General features: G+C 38.2%; 1 long non-coding RNA gene across 3 annotated transcripts in view; it reads left to right on the plus strand.

The window, feature by feature from the left end:
* Positions 1-694: 694 nt before the first annotated feature.
* LOC149919717 (uncharacterized) overlaps positions 695-24,197 on the plus strand; it is a 138,374-nt gene continuing 114,871 nt past the window's right edge. For all 3 annotated transcript variants that reach the window (XR_016469687.1, XR_016469688.1, XR_016469689.1), the window contains exon 1: positions 695-2,028. This is a non-coding gene — a long non-coding RNA (uncharacterized LOC149919717). The remainder of the gene's footprint in view (positions 2,029-24,197) is intronic.

Below are 24,197 nucleotides of genomic sequence, written 5' to 3' on the forward strand. Positions count from 1 at the left end.
AACAAACACGTAAAACACATATGTATATACATGAAAAACCCTTTATGTGGGATAGAAACAAAAAAAAATCAGGAAGTTAAAGAAACTTCTGAGCAAGTGATAAATAGAACTGAAATTTGACTGTAACAATATATATTTTTTGTTCTAATACGTGCATAAACTTATAGAGCAGGTATCAAAAAAGTAGCAAGTAGGGTTATGTATGCTCGTAGCTTAATATACTACTATGAAATTCCAAATGCATGCTTAGTGGAATCACTATATACAATAACTAAGATTAAAGACTCTATACAATTCTTGCTAAAGCAAATTGTATGGTACTGTTTGAAGGCTGCTAGTAGGCTTGCATTGTATAGTATATTAATTTTTTCAAACAAATGCTTATTATCACTTCTTTGCAATCATGAAAAGATACAGTACTTTCAACAGGGAAAATAGCTGAGATCAACTTGGTTTGAATAAATGACACTTTTACAAATTATGACTTATGACAAAGTGTGACTTTTAAAATATTAGGCATTTCTGCATCATTTGATATAGAAAATATTTGATATCTAAGCTAAAAAAGGCTCTATGGAAAGCACACTTATTTGACCTACCTCATGTTTTAAAGGTTCTTCTTTGATAAGATAAACTACATCTATGCCACATTTTATTTATATATATATTTATTTATTCATTTTCTGGAAAAATTACTGCTATATGGAATTCAGTTCAAATACAGAGCTCCTGACCTTATTTTTTCAAACTTCAGTTGGAAATACTATCAACAGATGTGCATTGGGTTGCATGTGGAAGGACCATGTCATCTCTTTGGGACAGGTTGCAAAATAGCGGTCCCAAAGAGTGGTAAGGAAAGCCATGAAATGGAAATAGCATTGCTTGACATCTTAATGAAGATTTAAGTACAGTAATTTGATGAATTCTTTAATACGATACACTCAGAATTGAGGTATTGAATATTGTCCTGTGTTTAAATCTTGTTTTCCAAGTTAGACTGGGGCAAATGATCCATTTTACTTCTTGCATAAAGGCTGAACAACGTAAAGAAAGCCAGGTGATGTCTCTTCCAATAGCAGCAGGCTGACCCCTCTGGCTTGCCCCAAGTCCATTCAACTGTAATCTTTCTCAGAGTTGAATTAGGCACCTTGGATCAAAAATCACCTTTTCTGCTATGGCATGGAGTGCTTGCCCCTCTTCCTAATAGGATCATAGAGTGATAGAATGGCTTGGGTTGGCAGGGATCTTAAAGCCCATCAGGTACAACCCCCTGCCATGGGCAAGTTGCTGCTCACTACGCTAGGCTTTTGGGGTGCTGTTCTTTATCCTGAAGTGCCCATGGCTTGTTGGAGACACAGTCCCCTATGAACTTGGATCATGTGAATGCCCACAGCCTGCCACAGGACCTTGCACGGAGACACTCTGCAGACCAGAGACATGGCTGTGCCTTGTAAACTGGGTTGAACTGAAGGTACCGCATAGATGTTGGAATAGTGTTTTTCAGATGAGCTTTCTTCAGTAGGAAACATATTCAAATGCCTTTCATCAGTCTCTTCGGTGTTTCCGAAGTTCATTTTAAGAGATGTGCAGCACGAGCACCTCCCCGAATATCCCTGAAATCACAAGAAAGCACAGGCTGAGCGTCGCTCTGCGCTGCCCTGCCGAGTTCTGTCACAGCATCCTACGGAACTACCGCTGCCCCGGCCTGCCTTCCCGCCGCCTCAGCACCCCTCAGGCGCTCGCTGCGTGCTCGGCTCACTAAGCGGAGCGCCGTGCTGCGAGCTCTCCGAGTTTCCTGCTTCTCAGACTCGAGGCTAAGCTGCCGCATTACCGGCCTTCGGATTTAATTTCGGACTTCCCCGACTCGCTCCCCGCTCGCTCCCCCCTCCCTGCGGCCGCTGCCCAACAGCCGCCGGCGGCAGGTGCGCGCGGCGCCGCTCCGTGCCGCGTGAGTCGAGCCTGAGGTGCGTGAGGCGCGACAGGGAGCTGCCCCGCGCCTCTCCTGGGTGAGCAGCTGCGGGGGGACAGGTGAGAGGGCGGCGCTGAGCTCCGGGCTGAGGGGTCAAGGCTGCTTCCCGCCCTCGGTGGTGCTTCTGTGCTGCCGGAGGTGCGCGGTGCAGGAGGGGCTCTGAAGGGGGTGTTGAGTTGAAGGGAACCAGCCTTAGAATTCCAAAGAACCTTCCCCAAGTCCACCAAGTAATCGTATCATTGAATCCCTCCCGCCACCCAGAATAAAGGATAGGTTTTCTTCGCCGGAGCCGGGCTGGGGGGAGCCCGCGGCAGCTCGGCTGTGTCTGGAGGGAATCTCCTCAGAAGAAGGGGCTGGGAGCTGCAGGCGGCGGGTGGCTGAGGAAGGTGTCCTCGGTGTCCCCTCCACCCGGGTGCGAGGCTCACGGAGTGACGGGAATACAGACAGAAGGTTTGAGGGAGGGTCTGTGGTGTAAGAGGGGAAGACTGCCCGGTGCGCGGGGCTGTGCGAAGGAGCTGTGTGCTGGCTGGGCGGGGAGACAGGTGTGTGTCTTCGCTAAGGACGGAGGGGGCAATAAGGCGGGCAGATGGCAGTAGTTTTCCCCTGCTGGTGGCTGCTCTTCACAAGTGGAAGTTGTCACAGAGCAGAAGTAGGGATTTCCTTCTGAGCTTTAGCTTGGCCAGGTGGGGTGGAGAGGGATAAGGAATAACAAGGAATTGATTGTCAGTGGTGCTTCTCTCTTTTTCTTAATCTCTCCCTCTTCAGGCAGCTCTTTGAATCAATAAGTCTGAATACATCTGTAACTCCCAGCTAGCTGCTGGCAGTGTAAGAGTAATTTTTTTTTTTTTTTCCTTATTGGTTCATACTATTTTTTTTTGGTTGTTGTTGTTTTAGAACTTCACTTTGCGTTTTGAAAACTAGTTTTGATCTGTTTTTCCTTCTTAAAGAATAGGTGAAGTAATGAAAAATATTCAGTTCTTTGGGGCTCAGCAGAATGTCTTTCCCAAGCTATTGTTAATACCTGCTGCCAACCTGGCCTGAGAACGGGCAGTTTTTGGTCAGTCTTTAGTTAGGTCATATATAACAAAGAAATTAATGTCGTGTAACAACAAGTTATCAGCTTATTAAACTTTCTGAACTTTTCAATATTTGATCAGCTTAGGTGGTGTTGAATGGTGGTGAGCCTATTGCTAGTGTAGTTAACAAGAATTTTTATTTGCATACTTTGTGTATCTTGATCACAAATAAACATTAACCACCATGCTGCCTGTTGGCTTCCCTTTTAGTCTGTAGCTGCTTCAGCAAGATACGTTAACTATCATTTCACAGAACAGTGAACACAAGGCAGTTTCTAAGTTCGCTGTCTCTATGGCAAGGTAGTTTAATGAAGCTTTGCCTCCGCATAGGACTTCATACAGAGATGACTGTTGAAAATGTAACTACGTGTCAGTGAATGCAAAGGTTGGTACTTCAGGCTGCCCTGATAAATGTGATATTGGCACAAAGCATCTCCCTGTCCTGCAGCAGCTTGTAGGACAGAGCTGCTTGAGGGGAATGGGGGGTGAAGCCTCTGCTACATCAGCCCATTCTGCAGTACTTCTGCAGTTATTTACTGGAAAGTGTGATGACAAATAAGTGTGTTATAATATAAAAGGAGTGATAATAAAAAACATATTTTAATTCTGACATAAGATAAACTAAATTTTCTAATTTATTCTTAAATTTAAAATATGATTATTATTATTATTTTTTTTAGTTCCTGGCACAGATGAGCATCTGAGCTGAATATAACTGCAAAAATGTAGAAATGGGAAGCTGCAGCATTGTATATGTCTTGAAAGCTATAGGTTTTCCAAAAGCGACAGGTGAAGTTGTAAATTTGAAACACCTGAAAATAACTAGTTGTTTTTAAAATTAAAACCACTCTGCTGGTAATCTTTTGACCAGACTTCCAGAAGTTTCATGCTGAAACTGTACATTGGTGATGCCTTCTTTCAAATACTGTTTGATATGTTTGTCCAATACATGATTAGAAGACCTGCTGGAAAAAGTGTCTTTTTCAGATAAAAGAATACATGAAAAGGGTGGGATTGAGTGAAAGTTGCTTTCAAAACTGTTGGGAAACTATTCTAAGTATGATGAATATATATGATGAAAGTTTGTTTTACTATCTTTCACATGTAGCTTACTTTCAGGTTTATCACAGAAACACCAAGGTTGGAAAAGACCTACAAGATCATCCAGTCCAACCATCCACCAATAGTTCTCACTAAACCATATCCCTTAACACAAAATCCAAACATTCCTTGAACACCTCCAGGGTCGCTGACTCCACCACCTCCTTAAACAACCCATTCCACTGCCTGACCACTCCTTCAGAAAAGAAGAAAACTTTTCATAAGCTTTGAAAAATAGTGTGGTTCTGGTTTCAGGCATATTTAATTTCATTAATCAATTCTTTTCACAAGATGATGTAGATTCTCTTTACTAATGAAGCAGTGAATAGGGTAGATGAGTGTTTCACTCAGTGAACAAATATGAACAGTTTTAGTTCATCTGTTTTGTGCACTCCCAAAGAAAAAATTACTACTGTGCTACTTCTAATTGCAATGGCAAAGTTCCTCAGGGTGCTGGGGGGAAGGTGTGGAAACCGGCAGTCATTATCAGCTGCAGGTGTAAGCACTCCTTGTATGGCCCTTCAGGAACTAAGCTGCTGTTAGCAGTTTGAGGGAACTGGTAGTTCACTAGCTAATGTAAATATATACAGCTTCTGATGCCCTTGGAGGAAGTGAGTTCCTTCCAGCTGTAAATCAGGGTAATTTGGTTTTATTTGATTTTGTTGCTACTTAATAGCTTAATTTTAAATTAAGTCTTCCCCTACTTATCCACAACTCCTACCCACCCTTACTATCTTGTTACTTCATTGAGGGTTGTGGTTCAGTATAAGAAACACTGGTCTAGGTCATTACTTGTGTTCAAAAAGGTGAGTGAATCCAGATGGTAGCACCTCTATTCTACCAAATACTACTTTGTCTTGCATAAAACAACTGTTTCTTGAAGATTCACAGACACATGTTTGTGGCTCAACAGTAAGAGAGTGTACATTGATGACTGCTAGTGTTATAATTTCTGTTATTGGGGTAAAGATCTGTTCAGCAGAGCAAGACTGGAGATGTCTGATTTCTATTTGAGACAATTATTAGTGTCTTACTTCCAGTAAAATAAACCTTACTGATTTTACTGAAGGTTTTTTGGAGGAAAGTGATAAGAGAAGAGGGAATGCTGAAAGGTCTAATTTTTACATTGAATTTCAAAATGCAAACAGCTGAGCATGGTCTTGTGTCTGTTTCCTTTTATTTCTTAATAATTTCTTAATACTTGCTGGTATTTTAACCTGTAGGGAAAAAAAAAAAAAAAAAAAAAAATCAGGAGTGGATATTGTTTGGCTTTTAAATAAAAGTCTTCACCTAGGTGTTGTATACGTATGACCACAATAAAACAGCAATCTATTTGCTCTCAATACTACATGTACTTGCTGGCAGCTTTCCATCGTCCTGCCTATGATAAAAATACAGGCTCTGAATATAGTAACAGTATAATACGCATTAAATATCCAACTTCAGCCTTGCCAGTCTCTTTTTATCAGTCATATGTTTCTTCTAGTTTCTAAAGGAAATGCCCATATCTGCATAAGAAGCAACTGGTAGCTATGAATGGAATCTAATATTTTCTAGTAACTGTGGAAAAATCAGGCAGGCAAATGCTGTTTTTTTTCGTGTTCAGATGTATAGCTGTCTCCCTAAAGAATGGAGCCAAGTAGCAACTTCTGCAGTGGACAGAAGGGGTGAAGTCTTGCTCACTGTCTGCCCTGTAAAATCTGAAGAGATCCCACTGAACGTTTCCAGTAATGGGGAAAAGGATCTCCCAGTAAGAATTATTTTAATGATGTAAGATAGGATTGGTCATGCTTGTGGCTACAACTGTTACGTGGTTGCCAACTAAACCTGTTTGCAGTTGCCTTTTATTCTGTTTTGTTTTGCCTTTTAATTTGCCAAGGGCTACCACCCTTCAGTTCAGCTGACAAAGCTATAGGTGTAGCTGCTCCGTCCTTTTGAGTCAAAATTGTCTTGTCTAGCTTAAAAGTTTGTAGCAGGACTTCTTAAGAAATAATACCTACAGCTAGTTTGTTCAGCCAAGTCTTACCATTATCAGGATTAATGTATTGTCTTTCATATGCAATAATGTGATTAGTGAGTGATATTTTAATGCACTTCGTATCTGAATTGTGTCCTTCTCCAGAGACCAAGCATGCATTAATTTATCTCTGCTCTGCTTGTGCAAATCAAAATTGATTTTAAATATGGATAAAAATATATTGCTTGCTGAACTAGCTCGTGGAAAACATAACCCTTTAGCTACATGTGTTGGTTACTTAACACCTATAAGTGGAAGTGGTGGGACACTGTTATTATTAGAGTCCCTATCTATAGTATTGTGCAAAAAATGCTGCTTGTTTACCACACGGTATGCTAGAAAAAGATTTTCTTACATTAAAGGATTTTTCTTAACTCAGTCCTCGAAACTTTTCAGAATTATCACTCTGATGAGTTCAAAATAGGCTCTTTCATTGTGTATCACAGCTCAGGAATCCAACTGTTAACAAGTCATTGCCCTATGCTGCTCAGTGGAGGTCGGTGTTGATAATTTCAGTGTTTTGATTCCTCTGGTTTTCTGTGTGTATCCTTAAAGTAAACCAAAAAATCCTTTTAGTAGGAGTGAGATGCTTAGTGATGAATGATTGCTTAACAATATATATACCGGCAGGGTTCTGCTGTAATCCAGCACTCAGTTGTCTTATTTATGTAACATTTTTTACTTCCAAGAAGTGTTACAGCTAATGGAGGTTATAAAAACATTGGATTCAAATGGTGTGCCAAGAGTGAAGGCTGTCCTCTGCGTAGATAAATTAGAGAGAAACTAAGTTATCTGTACCCTACCAGAGATACTGGGAAGAGGCATACGAGGAGAGATGAAGTGGGTACATACTCTCTGTTCACAGGCTTCTCTCTCACTTTGCAGCAGCAGAAGTGTTGAAGTGTTGAAATGCTTCAGAGTAGCTTAGGCCGTGTTGCCTTCTTAAGAATATATTGCAAATACAGCCTCTGTATTTTTGCATGTTATCCTGTGTAGCCTTTCAGAAATGTTAAAATATGAGGGCTGCTCTGAAAGTGTTTCCGCCTATTTTATTATGTTGGCCCACAACATCAGAGGTTGACAGATCAGATGTTGGTGGTATTGCAGTAGAGATTGAACCTTCCTACCAATATTCTATTAAATGTTGTTGCTGTGTGACGGGTGGCAGCAGAAGGGCAGTCTGACAAAATGGCATCTGATGTGGAAGTGTGTATGAAATGTGGTGGTTGGTGCTTTTCAGCAGTGGGGACAGCAACAGTGGGTCACCTCCACCACTGCGGAAGTTTATGAGCGTGGCATGCAGGCTCTTGTTCGTCACTGGCAAAAATGCATAGCTAATAGTGATGACTACATTGAATACTAGTGTTTTGTAGCTGATAATTGGCTCTATCAAATAGTGGTGTTGTGCTGTTTTTATCTGTGATAGTTTCCAAGGAAATCAGTTGGATCGATCTATGTATATCCCCAAGAAAAGTGATTTACTTGTGAATCCGCCTTAGTACTCAGCTGCAAGATCTGCTTTACATGATATAAAAGGCAGACTCAATAGTTTTATGGTTATGGAGTCAGCATAGTTGAGTGTACCAGTTTTGAATTATATGTAATGTACATTAAAGCAGAGTAGATGGTGCTCCTTGAAATTCTAGATGCTAAATTCCGTAACGCAGCTGAGCAAATCTGACTATAGGAGTCCTTTTGAGATGAATCAGTGCTCTTTGACAGTACAAGACCATCATCTTGAAAAATATATTAAAAAAAATAAATCTGATGCATTGCAGATATAGAAAATAGCACAAAACTGTTGGCTATGTGGGAAAAAATGTCTTAGAAGTACACATTGCTGTAGCTAACAAGTAGAATTCATACTGCAATGAAAATTTCACAGCAGGAATGCTGTAGAATGTCAGATGTTTTGAATTTGATACAATGGAAAGACTTGCTGATTTGAGGAGGGGGAAAGATAGTTTACTCCATATATTTATTTTTCTTTAAAACAGAAGCTATGTACAGCAGATACGAAGTGTTTGTGACAAATATTGTTCTTATCTTAATTTTAAGAATCTTTTGGATCAGAGTTTTGGAAGTCTTCTACAAGGAAGAAAATTGGAATATTTCCAAAATGAACTCCAGAATGTCTAGCATGTAAAAGCCTTTTATTTCATTAAAAATGTAGAAAAGCAATTAATTTTAAAAGTCTGTTGGTGAATTCGGCATGGCCTGCTTCTTCTTTATCATTGAATCTTGCTACGTTCAGTTGAAATGTCTAAAGAAAATTTACTTTTTAGATGCAGTTTTTGTGGACGTTGATTTTTGGAAGTCAAAAGCAGCTTGCTTGGTTCTAAGGTCTTTTTATTCATTTTGCTACAGAGCAGTTTGTGGCAGCACTTCAGTTATCAGATAGTCCTCTTCAGGGATTTATAACTTTTTCCATAAACACTTTGCTCTGGTTGTAGATTCATACTGTGGTTTCTGCCTAAGAACACTTTTTTTCTGGCTGAAATAGCAAAGGCTAGGCTTTTAGAAACTAGATAGAAAATCTTTGTAGCTTAAAAGACCTTAATTTAAGATTTTTCTTGAATTTAAAAGTGGAGAGATTAATCAGTATTAATGTGTATTCTTTATTTTAAATGCAGTCTATTTTTCACTGGCGAGGAATTAAAGTTTAATGATACCCTTTTAAATCAAGGATGTGAAATTCCTGTCTAATTTCCATTAGTCAATTGAAGCAAGTTGTTGTAGAATTATGGAAAGCACAGCTGAGGAATCACCTAAACTGTCATTTAAGTGTCACCCAGAGGAGAGTAAGCCTCTGTAGAATGTCAGTCAGTGTCTATCTTGAGAGACCTTTAGTATTCAAATGTCTAAGACCTCCTGGCAATAGTTCTAGTGTTGAAAAACATTGAGCTAATGTGTCAGCGAAAGCTCTTTTTCTGCAGATTTTTATTGGCTCACAGGACCATACAGTGAGACAAAGCCAGTTATGAGGCAAATACAGGATGGTCCCATGCTAAGAAAACATTTTGTGAACTCTCCTGTAGCTCCCTTTGAGCAGGGAGGCCAATGGTTGGTGGTGTAAGTGCAGAAGTATTAAGCGTCCTTTGCACTCAACAAGATCAGGATAGATTTTGATCTTACATGATCAGTATTTCTCTGAAATTCTATTTAATAGAAAACCAATATTGAAGAAAAAGAGAATGGCTTACATCCACAAAGTCTACATCCAAGTGCTAAAATCTACTAAAATTACAGAATTCTGAAGGGATTTCCTGCATGGAAGTGGCTTAAAAAGAGGTCACAGCCAGAGCTGTTCCCAACAAAGAGGATTTTAAATGAGAAATGGAATGTTTCATGCTATGATTATAAAAATAAGTTTATTTCCTCTAGGGTCCTGGTTTTCTAGCTGGATCACATGTCAGCAATGCATTCAAATGCAGATACTTTTCACAAAAAGAAAAAGGAAAAAAAAAAAAAAAAAGGAAGGATCCACTGAAAAGCTGTTTTACTGCTGAGGAACAACTTCCATGGAAGTATTTTGACTAAGTCTGTTTCAATGGAAGCACATTCATTCCTCATGCATCCGGAGTTCGGCATTTGGTTTTCTGAAATCATCAATGCACATAGCTGGAGAGCAATTGCTATAATAGATTTCCTGTACAGAATCCAATCTCTGTATGTTAATCTTGGATCTGCTAGATAACACACAGTGTATTTAGTGATACAGCCTGCCAGTACTCTTCCCCTCTCAGAAGATTACCAGATATATGTTTGATTTCTTGGATCTTTTAGTTCACTTTCTTGCCAAAGAATTTGCTCTGATTGAACTCACTGGAAAAAGGGGAAAGCTGAAGAATGAGTTTCATGCTCCTCTTTGTCATTAATAGTGTTGCAGGCAGTAACCACTGTGTGCTGTTGCATTATTTGCACTGGCTATTCCAGAGATGTGGTTCTCAGGAGACATCCTGGTGTGGATGGTACGGGATATCAGGCTGGAATGTGTGCTAACAATGGTGCTTCCATTCTTCATGACTGCATTCCTCAGGTAATTCTAAGTGTGGTTACAAGAATTCTGTCCAAAGAGAATGTGGATATCTATCTTTTCACATTAAGCACAGAGCATCTTTGTGGAAGACTGTGCAACTGAGCATAGCATGAGGACCAGTGGCAGAACTAGCTGTGCACCTACCAGTCAGTTCTGAAGCCTGATCTGGGCTTCAAAATGTAAAATAAAGTCATACATTTAATTTCAAAAACTTGTTAGTTTGAAAATATGTTGAGAGGGTAATAATGCTTTGTCGTAGGCCAGTTGGTGACATGGAAAAATCTAGTGAGATTTCAGATGCACTAACTTTTTTTCAGGCCTCCAGTAGAAGTGAGCACGTCTGAAATAATCTCTACTAATTTGTCTATCATGTCTTCTTTGACCACAGTGGTTACAGTAACGTTATTGCTACAATGTGTGCACAGTGCTTCTTGAACTGGTCTTGCCTTCATTACAGCTCTACAGTTTTTTCACCTCTCTTCTCTGCCTAATTAAAAAGATGGGAAGGAGAAAGGGCAACTTCTCTCCTCCCCTCCGATCATCAACAACAAGAAAAAAAGCAGACCAAAGAGAGCTCTTGAGAGAATCAGAATCAGCAGGCTAGCACTCCTTGCAGTCTTCTGGGAGGAGAGTTGCCAGTGGTGAGCTGCTCCTTTGTGTTGTCTAACTGCTCCACTTTATCCGTCTTTAGGTTGGGAAGCAAAAGAATGATTTGTGCCGCTGCTGCCTCTTCCAAACTATAACTTTCTTCTCTTCCTGTTATAAGGAGGAATGGATGAACATGTTTTGCTTAATTTCAAATCCACTTAAAGTTCATGAGTTTCAAATCAAAAACAGAATTCAAGTCTTATGAGGTTTGTGTTCTGTTAGGAGCTGGCTTTTTGCCAGTATATGTCTATTCATTTAACTTTTACCCCTTTTATATGTTTTAAATACGTATCACTTTGCTCTTCTGGGTCATTTATATTTCTTCATATTCTTATCCTTACATGTTTTTTTCTGCTTGCTTTTGGGCTTTTCACAAAGTTGCTAGCATAGCTGTTCACTTTCATGAGCATAAGACTTTTGCTTTGCTTCTTCATCTTATTTTCCTGCAGTTTTATGTTTCGCTCGTAATGTGCACTTTCTTGCCTACTCTTGCATAATAATATATCCAAGTTAGTAAATGAAGGATGAAATCTGCTCTAGATAAAGGCAGTATTTTAGATACCATATGCTTTGAATATGGAATTCATAGCCTTTTCAGAAGTTTGTTTTATACACCATGGCAGCTATTTCAGACAGAGATGAAGCAGTCACAGAAGCCGTACCAAACACTGAGCAACTGGATCTTTTTAGTGTTAAAGTGTGATTCCATTAAAAAAAAATAATTGAGGATTGTAAACTGTCTTACATATGATGCAGATTTCATCCCTGCTGACTTGCATCATGGAATGCCATGTAACCCTGATGCAAAAGATAATGGAAGGCTGCCACACTTATACCACATCATCTGTGATCTTTTTTTTTTCTGGATTAACTTAACAGTGCTCTGCTGGTTCCCTATGGATTCGCTTGTTCTTCCCGCCCCACCCCAGTATTTGCAGCTATTAAAAAAAATTAAAGAACTGGGGTTTATATGTGTATATGGAGATACACATATACACCTACATTTAAACTCTGTCATTACTGACGTATCATAATTGTGTTGTCAGGTATTTTGAGGGGGAATTTATTAGTTTAATAAAGTTTATCCGTGCTTTCCACTGGTAAGCAGAAAGTGCTTTTTTTTCTTCAGTGTTTTATTCTGTGATTAAATGAACCTGCTGTGCTGATAGCAATTCATAGCAATTCACTTAAATATAATCTCTTTGTTCAGAGATTATCTGTGAATCGGATGCCATTTACTTGTTTGTTTTTTACAGACATCTGATGAAAAGCCTATAAATAGCTCTCGGTCCACCTTGTTTCTGCTGATACTATGTGAAATAGAGATTATTTAAATTGCAATGTGAATTTCATGACACATGATCTCTGAGTCTGAGTGTGGGAAATGAGATTTTAATGTCAGCATTTCTGATTATGACCTTTAATATGTTTTCAGTATTTATCTATAATATTTAGTTAGCAATTGCTTTTTGAATAAAAATTCCAGTGAGTTATCACAAGCTTGTCTTAGAAAACTTTGCTTAGCACACACAAGTACACTTCTTAAACTGATGTTAATTATGTTTTAGTGATATTTTTCTAGATTAAAGAACGCTAACGACATAAACTTTTTATATTATATTTCACATTGAGTAAATATTCATTGTTGATATCATTCTCTGCTTTTAAAACAGGATCACGATAGACTCTTATAGAGAAGCCAGTGAAAGTTATGCTTTAAATAAAAAAATTTTACAAAAGGTGCTATTTTTACAAAGTCAGCAATCTCAGCCTCAAATAATTTTCACATGAAAAACTTAAGTGTTGGGAGGCGTTGACTTTGGCACCACCAGAAGTTGTTTTTTTCCTCAAGAAATTTTTACAATTTCAGCATGTTTTCTTCAAGGCCTTTGGGTGAAAATCTGGAGATAGTTCTTGTTAGAGATCTGCTATTTAAACTCGGTAATTGTCCTTCAGTGTCCTGCCAGCTGATATGTACTGCTGTCTGTGCAACTTATACTCAGTACATGTTATCACATTATTTGTTTTTTTCCAAATTCCCCATTTCTCAAGAAAGAACATGTCAGTCTGAATCCTAAAGGGCCTTCTGTGGAGAACAGAAAACTGTGGGTATCCTGAAAATGGGGGACCTTTTCTGTTTCAGGTGATGAGTGGGAGGGTCAGCAGAAGAATACATATAGATAGGAGGAGTGTAGAATCACTGCTGAATTTGGAGGCTGGCTATCCCTAGCCAGTGTTTATATTGAAGATGGTTCTTGATTCCAGTATGCAAAAATGAGTATGACAGGTACAGAACTGGGATGAATTTCCTCTCCATTGAAATTTCTTATTTGCTATTTAAATAATTTTTTGTGTCACCCTAGCTACAATCTACCCATTCTCTTAAGAAAATAGGGGGCAGCTGATTACATTTAGCCAGTGTTTTTGTTTGTTTGTTTTTGCCTGCTGTCTAGACAATTGGCTTGGTTCCCATTCCTCCATCCGCAGCTTGCTTTCTTGGTTGTGGACCTTCTAGGGCTCTTAACCATTCTGCTGTCATTTGAGCAGCATGTTCATACTTACAGTATGCACGGAAGGGCTTTTTTCTCTCATGTCTTTAATGAAGAATGTGGTATGAATAAATAAGTATATAGTTTCTGCTAACGCTGGGTCTCTTAGAGTGAAAACTTATCAGCTCTAGCATTAACTGTCCCATTGTTTTACTCCCAGAACTTAGATGAGTCTTTTCTCTTTATTCTTGCAGAAGTGGGGATGTGTTCTTATACTCTCTCCTCCTAACTACTTTTCATGTACATTAGAAGTCAGCAAAACAAATAGGAAAGTCCCCAAAATAATACCAAATGAAATAATTATAAAAAAAAAAAAAAAAAGCAAAAGAACAAAAGAACAAAAACCTACTGGATTTCAGCTCTTTCTATTGTATTGCCTATTTTTATTCTTTGTGTATAATTTCTAGATTAGAACTGGGGAAGTATGTATTTTTCCATTGGATATATATGGGACATAAGTTGACAATTCAACAAAAAGTGCTTGAAAATACGGTGTTCATATATGCAGTCTTTTGTAAATAACATTAGGCTTATGGCTGAAGACAACCGAATGCAGAATATTTGAGGATTGCCTCAAAACAGTAGCATGTCTTTCTTAGCACAAAGCTTTGCTTGCATGCAGCCGGTTTAGAGAGCAGGCAGAGCTTGCATGCATTTGTTTAGAAATGTGTTGCTGCACATGTAACAGCATCTTAGGTTTCCAGTGGCCACAGGATAGTCAATAGTTGTGCTGCTTGGCGCATTTTCATAATGTGCCTCTAGAGCTAAGCTGGAGTTCACTGGGGGGAGTTGCAGTTCAGTCAGGAAGCAGGACTCTTTCATGGACTGTATATCTAAGGGACTTTAAATTGAATTTTCATGAGATACCATGATGATTCAGATGAAGAAAAGCTTTGTGTCAGGCCCATGCAAAACTAAAAGTCTAATTTTTGCTCTGGAAACCTAGTGAACGTCCTTTTACCAGATATATTGTGAGCTTCCACAGTGATTTTTATTTATAGTTAGTCCATATTAGTCAAAAAATGCAATATGCTCTTTGTTCTTGCAATTAAATGTATTTTTGGTGTGACATCAGTGAAACATGCATAAGTGAATACTCACTTATTGAGCATCAATATAAGTAGGCTGCTCCAAAAGTAATGTCTCCTGCTTATTTCTGTGGAAACTACCACAGGTACAAAGAGCACAGTAATAATATTTGATAGCAAATTCTAACCTACAGAACATTATTTTTCACTGTAGCCAGCACCATTAGTTATGCATTTTGGCCAGTGATGAACCACTGCATGCTGTGATGATCCTGCATGCTGTGCTCATAAGCATCTGCAGCAGCAGAGGTGAATCCTCATTGCTACTGCTGAAACACGCTGCTCACTGCGCTCATATCCATTGTTTGGTCTCCATAAGCATCCAACAAGCATTGATGAATGTTAGTAGCTCCCATTTCTTCCCCCCCCCCCCCCCCCCCCCGCCCTATGGAAGACTTAATGACAGACCATTGCCTCATGTGCACTTCCATGTCAGAAACCATTTTGTTGACTGCTCCTCTGTTGCCATTTGTTGCACGACAATGAAATGTAACAGAATATTGGCAGGAAGATTCAACCTCTACCGCCATATCACCAACATCCACCTCTGATGTCATGGGCCATATAATAAAATAAGAGGCATTACTTTTGGAGTATCTCTTGTAGACAAGTATCTCTTGTTATTCACCCCTTTAAAGTTGCAGAGATTTGCTAAATAATCTGTGGCAGCCCATTCTTGTGTCCTTTCGGGCCTACTTTCCTCCCTTTCTTTTTTTATTCCTGTATTTTTGATTGGTTGGCTTTTTGTTTTGTTTTCCCTTGTTTTATTCACAGGACCAGCCCACAGCAACACAGATGCCATCTGTTCTGTATTTAAATTTACTGTACCTGCTACTGTTTTCCTTTCAGAACCTGGAAATCCCAAATGTCAGTGTCATGAAAATTGTCTCAGAAATTCTTTTTTCTTGTTGTTGTCTCTGCCCCACTACTTCTGGATGACCTGTGTTTTCACTGGCACCAACTAGAGTGCCGTTTTGCCACATCTGCTTGAGTCAGTTCACGCAGCAGTTCCTCTGAAAATCATGTTTAAACCCTCAATGACATTATGGTCTTTTCTGCACTTTTCCAAAGCTGCGTGGCTTCTAGTGCTTGGCCCTACAAATCCTTTGATATTCAACCCTCCCAAAGCCTTTTTTTCTTTTGTAGCTTTTAAATACTTTCTAATGCAAATGTTCTAACATTTCTTTACATTTTTTCACAGGAAAGCAAAAAAGTTAATGTTTTTTTCAGGTGTGCTGTGCCTTTCTTGAGTGAAGGATAGCCCATGTTTTGCCATTTTTGTTTTCTGTCCAGTTTGGATACATGCTTTGGCAAAGGTTGTTCTTTGACTCTCATTAATAAGAGGAAGGCATTGTGCAGTTTCTGGATACTTTCTGCAATTATATAGGTTGACTTTAACACAATGGAAAGGAAATGCTGACATAGTTAGCTTTTAATTCCGAAGGACTAATGCGGCACAGAGGACAATATCCTCTTCAAAATCTATTTTTGTCTTTCCCTCCACTTCGCTATAAAGCTTCCAGACTTTCCCCCAGACCCATCCCGCCTGACTTCCTGTTGTAGATGTGAGGAAACATTTGCACGCATCCTCACAGAGGAGCTTTACCTCTTTGTTGGCAGTTGCTCATTATTTTCATGGCATTGTTTGCTGGCTAAGCCCCTCTAAATAAAATAAATAAATAATCATTTTTTGCAGCAACAAAATGGGAGTTTTAATAAGAGGGATTCTTTTGGCTTAGAGGTCGGCTCAGGCTTACTGCCAGTGAGAATGTTTAAAACTGTATTGTGAAGGAGGAGGAAAAAAGTTAGTCTTAAACCAAATTGCATATTGTGTGGTGTGAGAGATTCCACATGTTGTTACTTCATACAAATGTTTTCTCCCAAGAAGCAGAACAAAGTATGATATTCAAAAGAGTGTAACAATAAAACATATGGATTAAAAAAAATCTGTCAGCTCAAATGAGCAGTATCATTCTTTAGCTCGCCTCCAGTGGGTCTGAGATGTTCATAGGCTGTTTTAAAATATGATGAGTTCATCCTAGGACAAGAGAGGGTTTTCTGTTTTTTATGTCTTCCTGTGTAAATCATTGGGGGAGGGAGAAGGGTGGAATTATGCTCTGGATGCTGATGTCTTTGCATTTTTGGCGTTATGCCTTCTTACTGTTTTATTGTCTATTTTGGCTGAACTTGGAGTTCCAGCTGTGCTCCCCGCCAAAAAGAGGAGGAAAAAAAAAAGAAAGCCAGGTCCTTTAAGGATACTGAAAAATGAAGCCAGTTTTTGAATCTGCCACGTCCTGTAAGCAAATAAAAATGAATCTCTATGGAGCTCAGACGTTACTTCCTGTTCTCCTTTCAATTCCAAGCAGGAATAGAGCAATTTTTTCTCTGCATCCAGAAAAAGAAGAGGGGGAGAAATACAGGGTTTCAAAGCAATATGGGAGAAATCTTCAAGAGTCTTCTATGTGGTTAATTTTTAAAATATGTATAAATAGTCTTGCACATTTAGCAATATATATGTCCGTACTTGAAAAGTGTTCCACAACTCCTTCTCCCTCTTCCAGCCCCAGCACTAATTTCTAGTAAGAGAGTGAACACATTAAAACCGCACAATTTTTCTTTTTTTTTCTTTTTTTGTATTTCCCTTTTCTACTGGTCGTGTAACCATTACTATTAAGCTTGCAAATGTTTTGGTATCGATAGCACATGAGGAGTAACTGTAACCAAAGCCGACTAGTCAAGCTTCAGATTCACTGTGGACAGATGTTCTTTGTGCATAATTCTAGAGGAAACTATTTTTTTGTTACTAAATGTATGTAATCATTAACACATGATGGGGCCACTGTAAAGGCACAAAGGCCGAAGCACGAATGCTTCCAGCACCCGAGAGGTGTTTTTGTGCTTTATTTTATAAACGGTCTAGAATGTGCTATTGGTTTTACTTTTTAAAGTATTTCTTAATTGAAATTTCTTAATTAGCAAAGTAACTTTGAAATTGTTTTTAGAAGAAAAAGAATTGACTTCTTTTTCTCAGAAGAGGCAAAGTGATATATCTCAAAAAATTGTCCTGTTGCAGTGAAATAGCGAATGGAACACACAGAAGAATGGCTTGAGATCCTTAGGCATCCTGAAACACGTTGGCAGTTTTTGATGTGTATATTTACTTTTTCTTGTCTAGGGAAGTTAAATTATTTGAGAGACTTTTTGGATTTTTGGACAGTAGTAGAAATTACTATTGTTTGTAGCAGAGTCCGAAGTCTTAGGGATCACGTCATGCTTCTGACATTCCAAGGCATCATTTGATTTTTCATTTCAGATTGCAGAGGGACACAGAAGAGCTGTCAGCACCATAAACCTGATCACAGCAGTTTTCTGAAAGTACATTCTAGCACTACCACGTCTGTAACCTCACTGAGCCTCTGGTCTGAGTTTCAAGGAGGATTCAGAATTGATAGGGAAAAGAAGAAATAACGATACTAGTGCTCAAAGATTGCTTAGATGGTATTGAAAGCTTCATTGGATCCAATATGAAGCTAATATTACTTATTGGATGGTGAAAGGATGCCATATGTAATAAGTGCTTTGCTGTTTTCAGTTGCATGGATAATTGCGTACAAGCTTTCTTCTGCCCCTTTAGAGTGTCTTCTGGATATTTACCATTGGATGGTAGGCCACATGTACTGGTGTAAAACAGACTTATATGCATGAGTTCTTTCTGTGGATCCATGGAACGATTTAGGAGTTGGTAGCTCTCTACTGCGTGTTCCTGTTCTCTGTTGGTCCTTATTCAGGTAGCCAATAAACAGGGTGAAGTCCCAGTTCCACAATAGTCAGTCAGTGAAAATTTAATCTTAATAAAATTGATGATCTTTAGACCTTGATTGACTGCCTAGGTCCGTGTTCCTTTATCTCTGACAGAGGATAAGGAAGTTAATGTTACAATGGATATAGGCTTTTTACCTTTTTTTTTTTTTAGGGCTGAACTCAGAAGGGTTATACAAACAGTAACTAGTGGGAATAAGATTTACATCCACATGGAGTATTAAATCTGATCTTTACATCTGGAAGCATTTACAGTATCAGACCCTATTTGACATTGCAACTCAACCAAGGAACACAATGGCAAACAAAGAAAATGGCACTAGCAACTCAGAAAACTTTTTTTTTTCTTTTTTAATTTTTTTTTATTGTTTAGTTTTTCTTTTTTTTTTTTTATCATTACTATTTTTTGTGGGTGGGTGGTTGTTTTTTTAGCAAATTAGTTCTAAAATTCACTCATACAAATTAATATTGATGGCTTGCAGAAAAATTGAGATAATATTCATTTCAGCTGCTCTGTTATCTTGAGAGCCAGTTTGATCAATGATCATTGACTGACTCCATAAACACTTAACAGTCAGAGTTTTAAAACATCCCATCTTCCATCCACCTCAGAAGTGCTGGTATAGTTCTCTCTCATTTTGAAACTTAAGCTTTTAGACTACACAGTGCAGCACTATTGTTTTAGAATTCTGACTTGCACGATTTTAGAGAAAAATGCCTTCAAGACCAATAGTGCCCCAAACTTCTATTTTGACCTGATATCCAGAGATGTGAAATATCCTCTTGTCTGTCTTTCATGTTCCTATTAGGAATCTCGGAACTGATTATCAGGTTTTAGCCAAATTTGGCAGAATGGCTATTTTGATACTACTCTTTGACCCAAGGTCTGCCTGATAAGCTGCCTTGCACAGCCCTGATGTGTCACAGATGCAAAGTGCCATGTATTGTGAGTACAGCATAGGCTGCTGCTTGCCCAGGAAGTACGCAAGACAAAAATAATGTTTGACTATGGGGAGCATAGGAATTATCAACAGGGCTTGAGGTATGTTGTGATGAAGAGAAGCATGGCCCACTGCTGATGAATTGATATTCTTAGATGATCATTTGCTTAAGTTGGGAAAGCTCTTATTATAATTCTGGAAAAAGGAGTTCTCCGGATTAGAGAAGAGAGCTTGCATTGTTATCCTCACCATGTGTGAGCTCAGCCTTTATTAGACACTAAAAAAGTCTTTTGCTGTTGTACTGCCTCTCCTGGAGATTCTTACTTGACTGAAAAAGGCAGTGTTCATGCCACAGCCTTCTAACGCACTTCTAAGTCTACCCATGGATGCTGATAGAAACAGAGCCTCCTTTGCTCAGTTTCTAATGGAACTTTTTCACATGGTTCTCCTTTTGCTCCTTTGCTCAGTTTCTAATGGAACTTTTTTACGTGGTTCTCCTTTCTTTACAGATCTGTAAGCCAATACATTGCAGAGCTAAATTTTCTAAGTGTATATTTCAAAAATAAAAACTTTCCTAGCTAAAATGTACTTGTGCCAATTTCCATTTCAATTCATACGTTTGTGGCCAGGTCCCACAGTCTGTCTTACGAAGAGAACAGAAAACTTCACTGGAAATTCTTAAATTCATACCACCTGATGTAAAGATTTTATAAAGATATGCTTGAGTAATAGCAAATATAAAATGCTATGTTCATGAAAATAAAGTATACTTGTAGTATTATTTTTTTATATACTTCAGCATGTATTCTGATTTTATAAATCTTTATATTAGAAAACCTATCAATAGCCATCAATAAGATTGGTTTTAATGACACCTCACTGACTGTCTGTTCTGTGACCCTGTTTGTAGCTTCAGAATCGATTCAGTTCTTATCCCGTCTATTTATTTCTCTCATCCCCAATTTTCATATTTTAATCCCAAATGTTAAAATGATGACAGTGGGAATGGAGTGCATCACAACCTCTCTGTGGATGAAATAATTGAATTTGAATGAGCCAACCTTACAAGGAGTATAAATTGTCTGAAGGACAAGGCAAATGGGGCAGGTCAAAAAGACACAGGGGCCTAAGCAGTCACCTTCCTAGAGCCAGGACAGTCCCCAAAAAGAGGTTTCACTAACTTCCTGCCAACATGTCTCTTCACATTTTGTGGACTGAGTGGTCGTGTAATTGTGGAGTTCTTGCGGTGTGTTGAGTGTGGGGAGAAGAAAAAAATAAACACACTAGAGCAAATGTAGAGAATAATACAGGAAGCAGGCACAGTTCTAAATTGCTGCAGCAGGTCCTGTGGAAAAGATATTTTATCAGTATCCATGGGAAGGACTGTGTGCTTTGGATCTGCTGATGATAGATATTGATGGCAAGCTGAGGGAAAGCAAAGCATGCTCTTGAGTTCAGTGTTCAGAAAGAGCAGTGATATATGGCTTCAGCTATGTCCTACACTTTTCAGCAGGAAGATGGTGTTTCATAATTGATGTCACCAGTACAAAATCCCTGCTTTCAGTTAGAGGTGCATTCTTTAGTGAAACCTGTCCAGCAGCAGCCAAATATATATCGTTTGTACTGTTGAATATGATGTGTTTTTGAAAAGGTAAAATTTGTACTTGAAATCATTACATTTTGGACAAAATGCTTGCTGCAGCCCAAGAAACAAGTATTGCATGATGTCATTGGGCTTCCCTTAGATTGGACAGAATGACAGATTGCAATTCCAGTCCCTGGGTGGCAGGTATTTGAATACTCAGCTCTTTAGGTGTCATCTGCTCGTTGTGAAGGAACTGTAGTGGCTTTGAAACTGTATTAGGACATACAGAGTTTATGCTGCCCACTTAGTAAGTATATATTTTTTGTTATTTTTAAGTGTAAGGATGTTGTGTGGTATATTTCTATGCTGGACTTAAACTACTGCTAATTCAAAACAATTTTTTTCTATAATGTCTTATTTTAGATTTTGCTTAAATCTGCCTGATAAGGTTGCCTTTCTGCATCATACTTACCGAAACAATAGTTCAGTAATTCACTGAAATTTTACGGCAGATTAACTGTGATAACTGCTTTTCTGAGGGAATAACTGAGGGAAGGACATTTTATTTGCTTACCTGGAGGCTGCAGACAGAGGTGGAATCTTCTGGGCAGAAATACTTGAAAATAAAGAATAAAGAGAACTGGTAGCAGAGGGAATATTTTGCTCCAGTTACAGAATTGATCACTCTGGAGAAGTTTAAGTCTAGGTTCCTACTTCAGCCATACTGCGTACAAGCTGGCTGCCACTGGCACAATGAAGTCAGATCCTATGCTGCAGTCTTGAGTGTTACTTATTTTGCAGAATTATTAATTTCATTAGTAAGATAATTAATGCAATGTGTGAATAATGGCTCGTTTTCCTTGGATTCAGTTCTATCGCCTCATTGGCACATAGACAGTGACAAAGTGAAACAAGTAATCTTGTTTGGGAGAGCTGCAGCTTCGGTATTAGAAGTGTTGTGTTGAAACGGTAAGCGGATACATTCGTGTGTGAAGGTTTGTTAATGGCTGGGCTTTGGGGTTATTACAGCTTAAGATCTTCAATGAAATATTTGATGGTGCCTTTGGGAGCAGTGTCAGCTGTGATATTTAGTATTCTGTTTCTCATGTAACCCAGTGGGAATACGATACTCTTATAAATCAGGTTAACTATATCAAGAGGTTTGGAATTAACTATGATGTCATAGTGTCTAAAAAGTGCTAAACTGGAACAAATCATGCACAAATCCTTATCACAAATCCTACTTAATCCTTTTTATATTGCTTGTTATAAACAGACATGTTTCACCATATACAGAGATTATACATAATAAATTATTTTATATATTCCCCTATAGAGAAAACTTAGCAGAGGATTCAGTGTGACTCTTACCACAGAAAATTCTAATTACAAATTGGTGAATATAGCATGAGTGATCAGCCAACATTTTCTTAAGTAAAAAGTGAGAATTTGCTTTGATGTTCGTGACCGTTTATTAGTTTTCTGAAGGTATCTGCAAAATCAATATTTTGATCATGAAAACACAGATGAAATGAAGTAATAATGTAACTAATATTTCGGTTGTTATGCATTTTGGTCAAAGGTTTCTTTCTGAAGTTTGGGATCATTATGAAGCCTTTACTTGTGTGTTAAGTTGCTGTATTTTTTAATTGAAATTTGGCATAGAATCACAGAATAGAAAAGAATAATTGTGTATCCAAGGTGACTAATCATCACAAACAGTATAAAAGCACACTAGAAATTGATAGTTAGCAGAACTCAAAAATCAGGAAGCCAATGTGAAAGAAAAAAGCTGTCACTCTTCCTTATTAGCAGAAAAAATCTTTAGTCATTCTGGAACTGACAGACCTAAATCAACAATGCACCCTTTGGGTATTTTGCCTTCCATTTCTGTACAAAACAAGCCATAATCTCATATCAAAACAGCGTTCTGTTTATGGGATACTTTCCCTGCTGGTGAGTATCTAATTGACCTTTCTGAGCTAAGTGAGTGCGAAGAAAGTGAATTCCTCTTCTCTGTCTATGTATTATGAATGTCTTGGAGCTTTTCAGTCTGTGTTTCACTACTTGGTCCGTAACATTTCTTCAGGAAAAAAGATTATTAGACAGTTATTATGAAATGGCTTTGAGTGGGTGATATTTTATTTCATGAGGAAGTAATATGTAGTGACTCTTGGTGTGCAGTATTCATGCAAATCAGAAACTCACTGTATATTATTATACATATTATATATATTTCTGAAGGCTGTCATAAGCAGCTTGTGTGTGTTTTTCTCAGTAGGCTGTGGACTGTGTTCAAGTTTGAAATATGTGTAGCTCTAGAAAATCCTAGAGTTTTGTAATGCACCAATGGTGCTGGAATCTGCTGGAAATTATTGCATATTTTATAACACGTTTTAGTTTAAAATACTTCATTTTATTTCCATAAAATTGGCCAAAGTACCAACTGAATAGTAGTCTTATTATTTATATTAATATTTTTTCATGTATACTTAATATTCGCAACAAAAAATATTTCTCTTCATTACATTCAGGCTAATTGACTAATGTTATCAGATTTACTGTCTCCTACATCCTTTGATCCTGTCCTGTGGTTGGTGATGTAACTGTATCTGACAGGTGTCTTGTCCTAAACAAAAACATGGAGCAGAAGAGTGTTTGTGTGGCCACTTTAAAACTTCCAGTACTAGCCCAAAGAAGTCATACTTCACATCATCAAGTCAGTTTTCTTCATTGTATTTCATAAAAGGTTGTTGCTAAGTTAACATTGTTAACGTTTACTGTTGACTTTGAACTGGAAGTCCTAAAAGAACTTGAAGAACTGATGAGATCAATAATTTGTTCCATTCTACAGTTAAAAGAAAGGATGTTATCTGCAGCTCTGCTCTTAAAGATCATAGAGCAGTATTTTAACAGATGCTCTTCTGTGTTTTATATGTCAGTAGCAGGTTTTCATGCTTCTCCTTTTCAAGAAGGGAGAAGATCAGTGTGGAATTCCAGTGGCTAAATTGTTTTTTTTTGTAATTGGAGCCATATGGTTTATTTACAACATTTTATTTAGTTGCAATAGTGATGATTTAAGTGCTGTCTTTCATCATTTCTCAATATGTTACTTTAATGATGTCAAAAATCGATCAGTTCAAAATGCTCTTATTTAAGTGATACACCATTTCATAGACTGAGAGAAGTGGAAAGCTGGTCATTTATTGTTACTTCAGAAGAAAAAAAAATCAGGTGAGAACTGCCTCCATTCTCCTGAAAAACATCTCTAAATCTTGCATGACAGGCAGCAGGCAGCATCAATGTCTATATAAACCCTATATCAAAATCTGTCACAGAATGTCTGAAGTAATTTCCTGAATAAC

The sequence above is a fragment of the Phasianus colchicus genome, chromosome 1 (assembly GCF_987193195.1).
Source record: "Phasianus colchicus chromosome 1, bPhaCol1.hap1.1, whole genome shotgun sequence".
NCBI lineage: Eukaryota > Metazoa > Chordata > Aves > Galliformes > Phasianidae > Phasianus > Phasianus colchicus.